The sequence below is a fragment of the Rana temporaria genome, chromosome 11, assembly GCF_905171775.1.
Source record: "Rana temporaria chromosome 11, aRanTem1.1, whole genome shotgun sequence".
NCBI classification, from domain to species: domain Eukaryota; kingdom Metazoa; phylum Chordata; class Amphibia; order Anura; family Ranidae; genus Rana; species Rana temporaria.
This window is the reverse complement of record NC_053499.1, coordinates 9,749,576-9,766,882: the sequence shown is the minus strand read 5'-3', so window position 1 is coordinate 9,766,882 and position 17,307 is coordinate 9,749,576.

The window sequence follows — 17,307 nt, the reverse complement described above, 5'->3', positions numbered from 1 at the left end:
AAGGTTGTGAGATCATCAGCCCACCTCTTTGACTCAGCCAACCAGAGGAAGCTTTGTATTCATTGATAGCCAGCAATGTATTCTATAAATTAATGCTTCCTCTGGCTGTCAGAGAGGCTGGCTGATGTCACAATCTGACTCAGCCATTCACAGGAAGCTTTGTATTCATTGATAGAACACATTGCTTGCTCTGAGCAGCCATGGAGGATTATAAAGCTTCCTCTGTTTGGCCAAGTCGGAGGTTGTGACATCATCGGCCCGCCTCTCTGACTCAGCCAATCTGAGGAAGTTTTGTATTGATGAATAGAATACATTGCTTGCTTTGAGTGGCTGTCAATGAATACAAAGCTTCCTCTGGTTGGCTGTCAGACAGGCGGGCTGATGAAGTCACAACCAGCCATTCAGAGGAAGCTTTGTATTTATTAATAGCCATTCAGTGGAAGCTTCGTAATCATTAATAGAGCACAATGCTTGCTCTGAGAAGCTAAGTCAGAGGGGCAGGCTGAAGATGTTACAACCTCTGACTAGGCCAAAGGAAGCTTTGTAATTTTCAACTGCTGCTCAGAGCAAGCATTGTGTTCTATCGAAGATTACAAAGCTTCCTCTGGCCTAGTCGGAGGTTGTGACCTCTCCAGCCTGCCTCTGACTCGGCAATTCAGAGGAAGCTTTGTATTCATTAAATAGCTGCTCAGAGCAAGCATTGTGTTCTATTTAATGAATACAAAGCTTCCTCTGAATGGCTGAGTCCGAGGCAGGCTGGAGAGGTCACAACCTCCGACTAGGCCATAGGAAGCTTTGTAATCTTCGATAGCTGCTCAGAGCAAGCATTGTGTTCTAACGTAGATTACAAAGCTTCCTCTGGCCTAGTCGGAGGTTGTGACCTCTCCAGCCTGCCTCTGACTCAGCCATTCAGAGGAAGCTTTGTATTCATTAAATAGAACACAATGCTTGCTCTGAGCAGCTATCGAAGATTACAAAGCTTCCTATGGCCTAGTCAGAGGTTGTGACATCATCAGCCTGCCTCTCTGGTTCGGCCAATCGGAGGAAGTTTTGTATTCATTGATGGAATACATTGCTTGCTCTGAGCGCTGCTGCTGTAAACTGATCCGGGTATGAGACAAGAAGTCTCGGCTGGCACCCAGTGCTCAGTCCAGTATGGCCTTGGCTACATACAGTTTATATTGCACATCCAGCGGCCTCACACGTTGGTGAGGGACAGTTCATTTGGGCCAGAACTATGGGAAAATATGTTGTTCTTTAAGACTTCATTCTGTGTATTACAACCCCATAGACTTCTATGGGACCATCTCCATCCCCAGGAGTCTGTAATACTCAGGCGCTTCCAGACTGGCAGTGCTGGATGGAAACGAACAGCTGAACCGTAGTCATAGTATCTAGGGGGGGGAATGCACTTTTTTTTTTTTTTTTTAAGTGCACATATCCTTTAAAAAAAAGCCATGAAATCTCAAACTGATTTATACTTTATATTATCTATACAAGATTCAAACATTCTTTTGAGCTCAACATTCACAACGGAACTTTTTGTAAGTCTGAATGTTTAAAACTGAACCCCATGCAAACCACTAAATACAGAGAAATGCATCTGAGCTGCTTTACCTTCAAAAGGATTTGCATTCCTTTCCATCCAGACCCGAGATTTACACATCTCTGCAACACGGCACAGCCCTACCTGGCAACCGAGGGGACCTGTGTGTGGTGTATTTTTTTTATTTTTTTTTTGGGTCGTCTGCTACAGTTCAGTGTCACTTACAGGTCTCTTTCCTCCCCCACTCTGTGTCTGGCCAGCAAAAGGAGGAGCAGCAGATTGATGAGCTCCTCTGTCCTCTCCTCCTGTCAGCAGCACAAAATGCAAAAATAAATTGAATGTTGTATTAACACTACAGAGCTACATTTGTGTCTTTTTATGTCTGTACAAGTACAGCTTTAAGGGATAAAAAAGAATTCAGTTTTTTCAATCTTTTTATTAAGATTTCATATGGTAATAAAACATAAATAAGCAAATCGAGTGCAAAAGTTGAACTGTCAGCCTAATAAAAGCCCAAAATGTCAAATGACCGCCATAATAAAGGGAATTGAATTGCATTGACAGATATATTCACAAATGTTCCCATAAGCAGCTCTTAAAGCTGAACTCCAGCTTTTGATATACTTGACATGGTTCTGGCCCAATTGAACAACGTCTCTCGCTAACCCTGTGAGGCCGCTGGATGTGCTGTATAGTCTGTATGTAGCTGAGGCCACCTACAGCCAGGGGCGGACTGACCATTCGGGCACTGCCCGAGGGCCCCATGTCACTAGGGGGCCCATTCAGGGTTGCCAGCCTCAGTAAAACCAGGGACAGTATGTAAAAAATCAGTGTTTCTCTTTCGTTCATAGACGGACACAGCCTTCATTGACCTTAGGGTTATGCTTCTTCCTACCAGGAGATTTAGGCAGAATTCTACAGCACTTAAGGTGTTAAAAACTTTCCTTCATGCTGCTCCTCCCAGGGGGCGTGGCTCCCCCAGGCATAACCCACACCCTGCTTTAGCAGCCTCAGTTTGTTTTCTGCCTAACGACAGGAGGTCAAGGCTATCTCTGGAGTTCCTGGACTCTGGAGTTTTTTTCTGGCGATTTTTCTCTTTTTTTTTTATTATTCCTGCATTTTTGAATCCTGCGATTCTTCTATCAACAGCCGACTGGGTGACAGGCTGGGTCCTCGACTCTTGTAGTCCCCCCATGTTCGGCCTTCGAGCGTGTGCCGGCCCTCAGCTCAGCTTTGGGACGTCCACGACAGGCCCCATTGCTCCAGGGGCGGCCGGGGAACTTTGGTTCTAGGGCACACATATGACCGGTCTCTATGGCTTTGTCACAGTGTGTCTGGCCGACAGCCATGCCGTTTACGGACGTTGGTTCTGTCTGGGATACCTCCAGCCGGGTAGTCGCAGGACAGGTAAGTAGTGGCCCCTTACTCAGGTAAGTGGTCTGGCTGGTGGTTTCCCTGGGGAGGTCGACTGAGGGTCTGCCCTGCTTTCCTCTCTCCCCTTCCTCTCCCTCCTTCCCCTGACTGGGTAGTGGCTGTGAAGGGGGGCCTCCTGGGTTTTCTTTGTTACCACCGGGGCCCGTGTGTTGTTAGGGGGACTGTGTTGTTACTCTGGGGGGTGCTGCTGTGTGCTGCTGTGTTCTATGAGGTAATTTTTACCTCAGACAGCGGCCGTCTTGGAAATCTCCTTGGTAACGCTGTGATTCTTTTCTGAGGTAACAGACAGAGCAGTCAGGGCTGCTGTGTTCTATGAGGTAATTTTTACCTCAGACAGCGACCGTCTTGGAAATCTCCTTGGTAACGCTGTGATTCTTTTCTGAGGCAACAGACAAAGCAGTCAGGGCTGCTGTGTTCTATGAGGTAATTTTTACCTCAAACAGCGGCCGTCTTGGAAATCTCCTTGGTAACGCTGTGATTCTTTTCTGAGGTAACAGACAAAGCAGTCAGTGCTGCTGTGTTCTATGAGGTAATTTTTACCTCAGATGGTGGCCATCTTGGAAATCTCCTTGGTAACGATGTGATTCTTCCCTGAGATGACTCGGCACAGCCTCTGGTCAGTTTTAGTGCTGTTACAGTTTTAGTGCTGTGAATCTTCCATGAGGTGAATACACATCACAGTCAGCACATCAGAGCACACCTGAGGTTTTTCAGCTCCCTCTGCAGCTGGGTGGGGTGGTGAATACCGGGGGCCCCCATGCTCTGCAATAACAGCAAGGAGGTGACCAGTGGGGTTTTTTTTGTCCTGCCTTGCAGGGTGGGTGACTCAGCGCTGACACTATGGAACTCAAGCTATGCCTGAGTTAACCCTTAACGCCCCTCCCCCTGCCACATCTGTTATGTTGGCTGTGCTGGGTTTCTTGCCAGATTTGAAGCAGCTAGTGCCCGGATGGGGGGTAAAAAAAAAAGTGCCCCCTCCCTGAAGCCTGCTTCTGGGGATGACACAGAATCTCTGTTTTTTTCTGGTTCTGTTATGTCAGAGGCTGCGGGTTTTAACCCTTATGGATAGTGAGGATGACTCTGCTGCAGTCAGTTGCTGGCAAGAATTTGTTGGAGCTCTTGTTTCTGCGGTGCGTGAGGCTCTAAAAATTGAGGATGTGGCGGAGACACCTCCGTGTCAGTACCAGCAGACTACCACGCATCGCTGAAGTGTTTCCTTGTGTTCCTTATTTGGACTATATGTTATACAAGGAATGGGATGCACCGCAAAAAGTTTGTCAAAAAACTTTGCAACCCGTTACCCCCTTGAGGGGGGCTTTAAAAAAAAAAAAAAAAAAAGTAGGTCTCTCCTCCGCCAGTGGACCCCCCTGTGTCCAGACTGCGCAAGGCCACCACATTGCCTGTGGAAGGGGCTCCTGCATTTCAGGATCCCGCTGATAGGAGAGTGGAGGCCGTGGCCCGCTCCCTATTCACGGTGGTGGGTTCGGCGGTGAGGCCGGCTCTGGCCGGGGCCCTGGCAGGCCCCGACTAAAAGGGCGAAGCTCCTGCTGCAGGAGCTGGAAGAAGGACCTCTAAGGTGGCCTTGGTGATCACCGTTAAGGGTGAACGGTCCTTTTGGGTCTTCCCTGACTGGCATCATTGAGGATGCCACAGGTGGTAAGCGCATGCTGTTCCCACGGTTTGGGAAGGGCTAGGGACCTCGCCCTGTGCAAGGACCCTCCTTGCCTACCTCCGAGCGTTTTTTCGCTCGCCCTGTGCGGTGGGGGTAGGTCTACATGGTGCTTGAATCCCCGCTGCGGGGTAGCAGCGCACCGGATACCGCATGCCTAACAAGTCTGCGGACATACCTGCTTCCGCCTGAAGGTCTGCTCCCGCCCGTGTCTCGGTTGGGAGACTGGCTTCGCATTGCGAAGTGTTTTCCTTGGGGTACAAGATTGAGTTTCTCTCTTGTCTGCCAAACAGGTTTTTTCCCTCCGGCTTCTGGCCTCCTCCGGTTCGCCGGTTGACTCCGTCAGGGGCTGTCCAGGATCTTCTGGTCAGGGGAGTGATTGTGCCAGTTCCCTCGTTGGAATGGTCTCGGGGTTTTACTCCATTCTGTTTGTGTCCCCATGGAGGATGGGGCCCGGTCGATCCTGAGCCTCAAGTCCCTCGTTTTGTTTTGTCAGGTTTTTCTGGCATCCTTGGATGTCATGAACGTGTACCTGCATATCCTCAAACCACCAGAGATTCTGTGATTTGCGGTCGGGGGGGACCATTTTCAATGGTGTCCTTCCCATTCGGCGGGTTTTCGCCAAGGTACTCGTACCGATACTGGCCCGGCTGTGACAGCGGGGGTTTGTTATCATGGGATGTCTGGACGACATTCTCCTACGAGCTTCTTCGAGCTCTGCATTGGTGGAGCCGTGTCTATCACGTGTCAGGCTCTCCGAGTGTTCGGCTGGTTTCTGGATTGTCCTGAAATCAGGGTTGATTCCGTCTCAGGGATACCTGAGACTGGTCCTGGATTCCTCCGGGGCGGGAGTGTTTTTCTCCTAGCGGAAAAACTTCAGACTCTGCTATCTGCTGTGCAGCAGTTGCCGACCCAGAAGCGGTCATCTCTGCGATTCTGCAGGAAGGTTCTGGGTCAGTTGGTAGCCTCTTTCGAGGCGGTTCCGTATGCCCAATTCCACGCCAGGGTACTACGGAGGGAACTGCTGTCACGATGGGACTAGCTTCCGTCATCTCTGGATTACCAGATTCAGTTGAGTCATCTGATCATGTCTCCCCTGGTATGGTGGCTGGCGTTTCCGGTGCTTCGGGCCGGAAAGTCATTTTTCTGCAGGCCACTGGACAGTGGTCACGACGGATGCCAGCCTCTCCGGTTGGGGAGGGGCGCTTGGGGCACCCAGTCAGCCCAGGGGCACTGGACTCAGGTGGAGTCCTGCCTACTGATCAACGTTCTGGAGCTCCGAGCAATCAAGCTTTGCCTTACCAGGTGGTCCCTGGATCTACAGGGCCGACCGGTCAGGATCCTGTCCGATAACACCACGTCCGTGGCGTAGGTTGATCATCAGGGAGGCACACGGAGTTCTGTTGCAGCGACGGGGGTCGCGCGCATCCTTTCGGTGGGCCGAAGGGTCCGTTCCGGCTCTATCGGCCGGGTACATTCCGGGAATACGGAATTGGCTAGCCGACTACCTAAGTCGCACTGCACTGGGCCAAGGAGAGTGGTCTCTCCACCCGCAGGTGTTTCGGGGTCTGTGCCGAAAGTGGGGCACTCCGGACGTGGACCTTCTAGCGTCCCGTCTCTATATCGGTAGGTGCCACGGTTCGTGGCCAGGTTTAAGGACCCGTGGGCGGACGCGTCAGGCGCGTTGGTGGCTCCTTGGGGTCGCTGTCGCCTACTTTACACCTTCCCTCCTCGGAAGCTTCTTCCTCGCCTGCTGCGCAGAGTAGAAGCTGTAGGGATTCTATCGGTCCTGATTGCCCCAGATTGGCCGCGTCGCTTCTGGTACGCGGACCAGGTGCGTCTGCTGGCAGACGCCCCCTAGCGTCTTCCCCTGGGAATTGATTTTCTGTTACAGGGTCCAATCTTCCATTGAGAGCCAGGGGCTTAAGGACCGAGGCCTATTGGGCTCGGTGGTCTCTACCGTGCTGCCTGCACGGAGGTCTACCTCACGTAGGTTTTTTCCTCATACATGGAAGGCCTACTTCTCTGTGTGTGGGGAGATGAACTGGCACTCTCGTACATGCGTTGTGTACAGGATTCTGCTGTCTTTGCAGCAGGGAGTGGTTCAGGCTCTCGCCTTACGTACGGTTAGGAGCCAGATTTCTGCTCTGGCTGTTTTTTACTTGCAGCGACCCTTGGCATAGCACTCCTGGGTGCGTGCGTTGGGTCAGGGGGTCTGGCAGGTGGCCCCTCCGGTGCGCCCTCCATTACCCCCATGGGACTTGAATTTAGTCCTTTCAGTGCTTCGGGATGCTCCCTTTGAGGACATTCGGGAGGTTTTTTGTTTTATTGTCACAAAAGGTGATTTTATTTCTGGTAGCAATTACCTCGATCAGACGGGTGTCTGTCTGTTCTGGTGGCCTTGTCTTGCAAGGCTCCCTGCTTGGTCATCCGTAAGGATGAGGTGGTGCTGCGGCCGCAGCCGTTTTTCTCCCTAAGGTCGTTTCGGCTTTTCACTTGGATGTGGACATTGTTGTTCCATCATTATGTCCTCAGCCGAAGAACCCGAAGGAAGCCACTTTACATTCTTTGGATGTGGTTCGGGCCCTTCGAGTTTACTTGTCGGCGACAGCTCCGTTCCGGATGTCGGACTCGCTGTTCGTGTCTGTGTCCGGTCCCAGTAAGGGCCTGGCAGTTTCGTCGGCCACCATTTCCAGGTGGATCCGACGGATTGTGCTTCAGGCCTATGCCCTGAAGGGCGGGCGCCCCCCTTTCGGGTCATGGCGCATTCGACCAGGGCGATCGGGGCCTCTTGGGCTTTCCGACACCAAGCCTCTGTGTTACTGGTGTGTAAGGCTGCGACCTGGTCGTCGGTCCACGCTTTTTCAAAGTTTTATATGGTGGATGTGAGTGCATCTTCGGATGCCTCCATTGGCCGCAGGGTGTTACAGGCGGCAGTTTAAGGTTGGAGTTCCTCCGTTGAGTAACTCCGGTTTTTGTTTGGGGTGTAACCTGTTTTTGCTGTGTTATTTTTCCCACCCCTCGAATTTTTTTGACACTGCTTGGGGACGTCCCTAAGGTCAATGAAGGCTGTGTCCGTCTATGAACGAAAGAGAAAAAAGGATTTTTGTACTCACCGTAAAATCCATTTCTCTGAGTTCATAGACGGACACAGCACCCACCCCTCCTTTGTTTGTACTGCTTGTTACGAACTGAGGCTGCTAAAGCAGGGTGTGGGTTATGCCTGGGGGAGCCACGCCCCCTGGGAGGAGCAGCATGAAGGAAAGTTTTTAACACCTTAAGTGCTGTAGAATTCTGCCTAAATCTCCTGGTAGGAAGAAGCATAACCCTAAGGTCAATGAAGGCTGTGTCCGTCTATGAACTCAGAGAAATGGATTTTACGGTGAGTACAAAAATCCTTTTTTTTTTTACATCTGTCCCTGAAATGTCCCTTACCGACATCCTTTTGGTCTAAAAATCCCAAGATTTTAGCTGCCCCGCCTCTCCAGTAACTTTTCAGTGTGTGTGTGTGTATATATGTTATACATATAGTTATATATAGAGGTCGACCGATATGGGTTTTTCTCTGGCCGATGCCGATATTTAGAAATCGTGGCGGCCGATAGCCGATTTATGATGCCGATTTTTTTTGGGCCGATATGTTAAGCCGATTTTTCAGGCGCTTTTGGGCTAAACAGTAAAGTTAGCCCATATTTTTATTTTTTCGTCCAAAAGTTTTCATTACCTGTTTTTGTGTATTACATTATAATATTTTACATTTTACACAAAAACAGGTAATAAACTTTTGGATGAAAAAAAAAATATGGGCTAACTTTACTGTTTATTTTTTTTGTTAAAGTATATTTTTTTTCCCCAAAAAATGTGTTTGAAAGACCGCTGCGCAAATACCGTGTAACATTAAATATTGCAGCAATCGCTATTTTATTTCAAAGGGTCTCTGCTAAAAAAAAAAATATATAATGTTTGGGGGTTCCAAGTAATTTTCTAGCAGAAAATACAGGATTTTTACTTGTAAGCATCAAGTGTCAAAAAAGATTTAGCCTTTAAATGGTTAAACTGAGAACTCTCCTACACGGAGTTCAGTTAATTGATAAGTAGCAACATTGTATATCTTTTCTAAAACTTGGCAGGCTGCCCAGGAGAGAGAGAAGTCTTCTACAGGAAGCTTCAGGCAACTTGCATTGACTTCTATTACAGAAGCTTTTTGCAAGCCGCAAATCAGCATTTTTAAAGCACAAATCGGCCGATGCCGATTAATTTAAAAACGCCAAATATCGGCCGATATATCGGTCGACCTCTAGTTATATATATGTATATAGTGAGTGTACTGGGGGCCCCATAGTCTCCTATTGCCCGGGGAGCCCCATGAGTTGTCAGTCCGCTCCTGCCTACAGCACTGTGATCCGGGTTCAAACAAAGACTTCCTGTGTCATACCCGGAACATACTAGAGACTGTCTGATCGGCACTCAGCCATTCAGAGAAAGCGATGTATCCTAGCGATGATTACAAGGCTTCCTCATGATTGGCTGAGTCAGAGAGACGGGCTGATGTCACAACCTGTGACTCAGCCAATCAGAGGAAGCCTTGTAATCATTGCTAGGATACATTGTTTTCTCTGATTGGCTGAGTGCCGATCAGATTGTCATACCCGGAACATACTAGAGACTATCTGATCGGCACTCAGCCATTCAGAGAAAACAACGTATCCTAGCAATGATTACAAAGCTTCCTCCGATTGGCTTGGATTGAGTCAGAGGTTGTGAAATCAGCCCACCTTGCCGACTCAGCCAATCGGAGGAAGCTTTGTATTCCTTCATAGAACACATTGCTTGCGATGAGTGGCTATCGAGGAATACAAAGCTTCCTCCGATTGGCTGAGTCGGCAAGGTGGGCTTATTTCACAACCTCTGACTCAGCCAAATCGGAGGAATCTTTGTATTCCTTGATAGAACACATTGCTTGCGCTGAGTGGCTATCGAGGAATACAAAGCTTCCTCCGATTGGCTGAGTCGACAAGGTGGGCTGATTTCACAACCTCTGACTCAGCCAATCGGAGGAAGCTTTGTATTAATTGCCTGCCCATAGATGGATCAAATCTCCTGTTGAACCGGCTGAGATTTGATCCATCTATCACTAGCCTAAGATAAGGATCTTTCAATTTAAAAGTTTTCCATTCTGATAAACGAATATCTGTGAATGTTAATAAAGCTCTTTCCTATATAATTGTTTTATAAAGTGATCCCAAAATGCAATTGGGACCCCACCCCAAAACTACACCATTCCCCGAAAGTGGGACAAGTGGTCATACAACCGATCACCAAGGTGTTTTGTCACATAACCTCTGCTGTTATGGAGGGGCAGAGCTGCTGATGTGCCAACCCCTCCCAACAGTGATCATGTGACCAAATCTAGAAGATCTGATCACATGACCAGCCACCACAGCGGCTCTATCTGTAGCCAGGCTTGTTACTTCGGGATTGCTGTTAACTTTATCTCACTTTATCCCCTAGGTCAGTGATGGCGAACCTTGGCACCCCAGGTGTTTTGGCACTACATTTCCCATGATGCTCATGAACGCTGCAGTGTAGTTGAGCATCATGGGAAATGTAGTTCCAAAACGTCTGGGGTGCCAAGGTTCGCCATCACTGGTCTAGGTTCACATCTCTGCGTGTGGCTGCAGGTGTGGGGAATCGCACCTCTGCCTAAACACGTGGGGCTGCTATATATTCCGAATGGCACTCCTACTCATGTAAATTTGCAGTACGGGTGTGGAAACTGCATGCCACTAAATTTTTGAAAGATGCAAGCGCACCTCTCTTTTGCAGGTACAGCAGCCCATTCATTTGAATAGACTGCAGTGCCTACACAGAACGTAGATATGTGAGCCTAGGCCAGTGATGGTGAACCTCGGCACCCCAGATGTTTTGGAACTACATTTCCCATGATGCTCAACTACACTGCAGAGTGCATGAGCATCATGGGAAATGTAGTTCCAAAACATCTGGGGTGCCGAGGTTCCCCATCACTGGGCTAGGGTAAGGGGCGCGGTATCGTCTGCAGAGGGCGGGTCTTGTGGAACTTCAGGTCGGCGTCAGATTAAACCGACCACCTACATAAGTTCTCGAGTCTTAAAGGGCTCCCAACAAAAACGTTGGATACGTTGAATTGCGCAATTACTTCTGCTGATGTCGTTGTCTGTGATTTTACAAAATGCACCCATGAATTTGTACAACATTTTCTATACTGTATTTGCACAGAGCTGGATGACCATTAAAACCCTCTGCAGACAATTTTTTGCAACAGCGCCCCTTGCTGGCTAAAAGTTGGTAGTGCACTAAATATAAAATGCAAAACATAAATGAATTGAAAAATCGGAGATACTGTATCGATGAGCTGCATTCGCAATTGGGCTTTAGTTGAATCGCTCTTTTGGGATAGTGGTTAGTGTTGCTGTGATTATTTTATGTTTATTCCTTTTTTGTGAATGGTAATTCCACCCAAAATGTATGTTGTCTGTTCAGTAGGATGCTCTCATCTTTCATCACTTCCTGGATGCTCTGGTGAGGAGATCCCCATTCAGTTTTCTAGCTTCATCCCTTTGTACAAGGGGCACGGCATCGGTCTCCTCTCTCCCTGACAGGACCTCTGTGTTTACACACAGAGCTCCACGTCCTTGGCTGTGTAACAGCCAAACGCGGGGTACCTGGCGGACATCGCGGCCGCCAGGCACGCGCATCAGCACTGCAGTGATGCGGTGGATGCGCGCCCCCTAGTGGCTGGAGGAGCCGAGGACGTCTATAGACGTCCTCCCGGCAATTAAGAGCCATCTTGTGGCCGTCTTTTGCCTATGGCCGGGATACCAAGTGGTTAATAAGAAAAAACAAAAAAACTGTTGGATCCCTTTCACACTGGCGCTTTTCAGGTGCTTTTGTGCTAAAAATAAATAAATAAAAAGTGCCTGGAAAAGCTCACAAAAACCTATTCCCACTGGGATTAATGAATGCTTTTACATTGGAGCGAGCAGTGAAAAAAGTCATGCAAGCAGCATGTTTGGAGCGCTTAAACGCCCCTGTCCATTGAAATAAATGGAAAGCACTGCAGAATGGTTATTTCGCCCCCCTCCAAGGGAGGGGGCGAGCACGACACTCCACACCAGGGAGAAAGCCTCGCATTACTGTGTGGAGTTACAGACAGAAGAACAGGAAGTGAGGATTTCTCAGAAGAAATAAGGACATTTAAAAGCAAATGCGATGTGGGGGAATGAAGTCCAGCTCATCTCTCCCTCCTCTCCATGGCGCCGGCATTGTCACTGTGGGCGCCCGGCTGTGGCTTCAAAGCCAGGCACGCACTAACCACGCTGTTCACCATGACTCTCCCCCCCCCCTCCCCCCTCCCTCTCGGCAATCATCTGGGACACGTAACAGGTCTCAGATGATTGCCGAGAGGGAGGGGGGAGAGGTGAACTTCCTTCCGGCATCGCTCTAAAAAGAGGGTTTCCGCTCTCCCCCAAAAAAAAAATTGCATGCCAAATGTGGCATGTCAGGGGGTCACCTTCCCTTAAAGCGGAAGTTCCATTTTTGGGTGGAACTCTTAATATACCTTTTTTCTCTTTTCGTCCATGGACGGACGCAGCTCCTTAAATCTTGACATTTGGGTTATGTTCCTGTTCATAGGAGAGGAAGGAGCTGTGTCCGTCCATGGACGACAGAGAAATGGATTTTACAGTGAGTACAAAAAAATCCTATTTCTCTTCCGTTCATAGACTGACACAGCATCCTTTGACAGTAGGGAAGCGGATATAACCCTACTGTCAAAGGATGCTGTGTCAGTCTATGAACGGAAGAGAAATTGATTTTACGGTGAGTACAAAAATCCTATTTCTCTTCCGTTCATAGACAGACACAGCATCCTTTGACAGTAGGGTTATATCCGCTTCCCTACTGTCAAAGGATGCTGTGTCCGTCTATGAACTCAGAGAAATGGATTTTACGGTGAGTACAAAAAAATCCTATTTTTCTCTTTTCGTCCATGGGACAGACACAGCTCCTTCCTCTCCTGTGAACCCAAATGTCAAGATTTAAGGAGCTGTATCCGTCCATGGACAACAGAGAAACGGATTTTACGGCGAGTACAAAAAATCCTATTTTTTTTTTTATTGGTTATAAAAAAAAGTTGATGCAGGATCCAAAAAGTGCCAACCCGTTTTGGCTACAGAGCTCTATAGCCGAAACGCGTTGGCTCTTTTGGATTCTGTATCGACACTTTTGTAACCAAGAAAGAGTTTAAGAAGCATCAGAGTTGCCGGCTAACATCTTATTAAGGTCTTGAGCAGGATGGCTGGCCTGACCGCCAACAAAGCGTTAAATGGTCCCTTGTCAGTCAATCCAAACCATGTTGCATTCTGCTGCGGCACTTCTCCAACTTTTCTCCCTGCCGAGGGCTTGACATGGTCATTGCACATGGGCATCATAACAGAAAATGGAATTAATTTATGACCTTCGCTAAAAGTTCTTCTCTTTTTTTTTTTTTTTTTTTTCTTTTTTCATTATTATTTCTTATTATTTCTATGTAATTAAACCTAATTTTGAGATTCATTTGAGTCAAATTGTATCAGTCATGGTCCTAAATGTGGCAGTTCTGGCGTATACCTTCAGTTTACCTGGAGCGGCTCACCCCTCCCACCTCCTGAAGCTCGCCATTGGTCGGTGATTGTACATCACATTAAGGGGGGGTGGGAGGTGAGTTCTGATTTTGGATGTTCCATATTGGAGGTTTTTGGGGCAAAAATCCTGAAGGTACGTTTTGGGGTCCCTGTAGTTTCCAGCAAGGTGTCTACTGTGCTTTAACAGTAAAAAAAAAAAGTTGCTGGTAAAAATCTTTCAGGCCTTGATTTGAGATTCGCCGCCATTCTGCTGTCATACATCACGCAACAAACTGCGATTCTTTCCATTATCCATATCGCCAGTAATGAGTTGTAATGTATTTTTTTTTTTCTTATCCTGTGAACTGCATTATCTTCTGCATTCAAAGGGTGCCATACATACATGTTTATGGAGAAAAGACCTTTTCTGTACAAAGCATCTAATTGCACTAAGCGTTGTTTTCTTCAATAAACGGAGCATTTACTTATGTGGTGTTCAGGTTTCATTTCTAGGAAGTGGGTTTTGCATCCTTGTGTCTTTGTAAGGCTTGGAGGTCTAGAGCTGCACCATTCTGGCCAAAATGGGAATCGCAATTTCTTTTTTTTTTTGCTAAGAATAAAGATCACGATTCTCACGGCGTAACATCTTTTCACATTTTTATTTATATATATATATTAGGGCTGTTACTGATAAAACGTTTTGTGTTCGATTAATCGATTTTTGTTTTTATCGATTAATCGACTAATTTCTATTAATTATAACGCACATACAGATACAACTACTTTTAGCTGATCTCCTTGCAGGCGAGTACCAATCAAAAGAATTTTGATCGATCAGAAAAATTAAAGATTAATCGATTAATTAATAGTTAATTTAGAAATTAACTATTAATTCATCGATTAATCTTTAATTTTTTTGATCGATCAAAATTCTTTTGATTGGTACTCGCCTCTCCGCCGGCTTCTGGGCCTTCAGGGAGTTCCGTCGGAGATCCGGTGATGTCACGGACACCGGCGGGACTTGCCGTGTCCATCTGAAGGGCTCCTTTGCTGTGCCTTCATATCTGCATGCCGGCGGGACCTTACCATCTGCCACACGCTCTATTTGTGGGAAAAAAAGGACACCAATTTTGTTTGGGAGCCACGTCGCACGACCGCGCAATTGTCAGTTAAAGCGACGCAGTGCTGGATCGCAAAAAAATGCTATGGTCTTTTGCCAGCGAAATGGTCCGGGGCTGAAGTGGTTTAAGTCCCATACACACTATTAGATTTTCCGCAGGTATATTTGTCTTCAGATTTACCAAAGCCATGTAGTGGAAGGGCCGGCCAAATTGAAACGTTTAAGGTCTAATCTCATATTATATGGTTTTGGTAAATCTGAAGAAAATCGAATGGTGTATGAGGGGGGAGGTCTTACTCCTTTCACACGGGGAAGATACTGTTCCCATCAACTCGCAGATCCCCTGCTGATTGGAGCAGAGTGGGGCGGATGACAGGTCTGTGCCTGATCAGGTCCGCCTGTCCATAGGAATGAATGGACCTTTCCATCAGGTCCGCCTGTCCATAGGAATGAATGGACCTTCCGATCAGGTCCGCCTGTCCATAGGAATGAATGGACCTTTCCATCAGGTCCGCCTGTCCATAGGAATGAATGGACCTTTCCATCAGGTCCGCCTGTCCATAGGAATGAATGGACCTTTCCATCAGGTCCGCCTGTCCATAGGAATGAATGGACCTTTCCATCAGATCCGCCTGTCCAAAGGAATGAATGGACCTTTCCATCAGGTCCTCCTGTCCATAGGAATGAATGGACCTTTCCATCAGGTCCGCCTGTCCATAGGAATGAATGGACCTTTCCATCAGGTCCGCCTGTCCATAGGAATGAATGGACCTTTCCATCAGGTCCGCCTGTCCATAGGAATGAATGGACCTTTCCATCAGGTCCGCCTGTTCATAGGAATGAATGGACCTTTCGATCAGATCAGCCTGTCCATAGGAATGAATGGACCTTTCCATCAGGTCCGCCTGTCCATAGGAATGAATGGACCTTTCCATCAGGTCCGCCTGTCCATAGGAATGAATGGACCTTTCCATCAGGTCCGCCTGTCCATAGGAATGAATGGACCTTTCCATCAGGTCCGCCTGTCCATAGGAATGAATGGACCTTTCAATCAGGTCCGCCTGTCCATAGGAATGAATGGACCATTCCATTAGACCCGCCTGTCCATAGGAATGAATGGACCGCTGCATTCACACCTGAACGCGGCGTATTGTACCGTGATTTGCCGCGATAAATTGCAGCGTTTTGGCCCGCGATTTGCCGCGACAAAACGCGTCGATTTTTTAGCCTAAATTACGCCGGAGCTCCATTCACACCTAGGCGTTTTTACGCCCGACGCTATTGCAGCCTGCAATACGCTGGAGGGGTGATTTAACATTGTCGGCTATGGTGATGGCTATAGCCGACAATGTGTAAATCACCCCTCCAGCGAAAACGACGGTAAAAAACGCTGCGTTTTGTTGCGGCAAATTGCGAGACAAAACGCCACAATTTGTTGCGGCAAATCGCGGTACAATACGCCGCGTTCAGGTGTGAATGCAGCCTAAACATTGTCGGCTATGCCGAACGCCGAAGCCGCCTGAAAAAAAGGGTCCGGGACTTGTTTGAGCTTCAGGCGTTCGGCGTTCGGCGTGGAGATGTGAACCATCTCCATAGAGGGCAATGTAAAATCACCCCTCCAGCGTATTGCAGGCTGCAATAGCGTCGGGCGTAAAAACGCCTAGGTGTGAATGGATCCTTAATCAGATCCGCCTGTCCATAGGAATAAATATTATTGCGTCACCACCACTAGTGCTGGGGGTTATTATTGGGCCCACCGTCGTCAGTGCTGGGGGTTATTATTGGGCCCACCGACATCAGTGCTGGGGGTTATTATTGGGCCCACCGTCGTCAGTGCTGGGGGTTATTATTGCGTCACCACCACTAGTGCTGGGGGTTATTATTGCGTCCCCCGTCATCAGTGCTGGGGGTTATTATTGCGTCCCCCGACATCAGTGCTGGGGGTTATTATTGCGTCCCCCGACATCAGTGCTGGGGGTTATTATTGCGTCCCCCGACATCAGTGCTGGGGGTTATTATTGCGTCCCCCGACATCAGTGCTGGGGGTTATTATTGCGTCCCCCGTCATCAGTGCTGGGGGTTATTATTGCGTCCCCCGACATCAGTGCTGGGGGTTATTATTGCGTCCCCCGACATCAGTGCTGGGGGTTATTATTGCGTCCACCATCATCAGTGCTGGGGGTTATTATTGCGTCCACCATCATCAGTGCTGGGGGTTATTATTGCGTCCCCCGTCATCAGTGCTGGGGGTTATTATTGCGTCCACCATCATCAGTGCTGGGGGTTATTATTGCGTCCCCCGTCATCAGTGCTGGGGGTTATTATTGCGTCCACCATCATCAGTGCTGGGGGTTATTATTGCGTCCCCCGACATCAGTGCTGGGGGTTATTATTGCGTCCCCCGACATCAGTGCTGGGGGTTATTATTGCGTCCACCATCATCAGTGCTGGGGGTTATTATTGCGTCCACCATCATCAGTGCTGGGGGTTATTATTGCGTCCCCCGTCATCAGTGCTGGGGGTTATTATTGCGTCCACCATCATCAGTGCTGGGGGTTATTATTGCGTCCCCCGTCATCAGTGCTGGGGGTTATTATTGAATCCACTGCCACCTTCCTATACAAATGTGAATTTTCCGCACTGGTGCACGGTCGTATCTGACCCCCGATTTCCGCCTGTTGTCTGTTGATCGCCGATCTTACTCCCGGTTGGCTACACCGGATCTCATCTCTCCGCCCCCTCCGGGCGGTCTCTGGGATGGGCGGGCGGGGCGGTCTCTGGGATGGGCGGGGCGGTCTCTGGGATGGGCGGGCGGGGCGGTCTCTGGGATGGGCGGGGCGGTCTCTGGGATGGGCGGGCCGGGCTCGGGATCCGCCTTGTGAGTGATGTCGGGCGG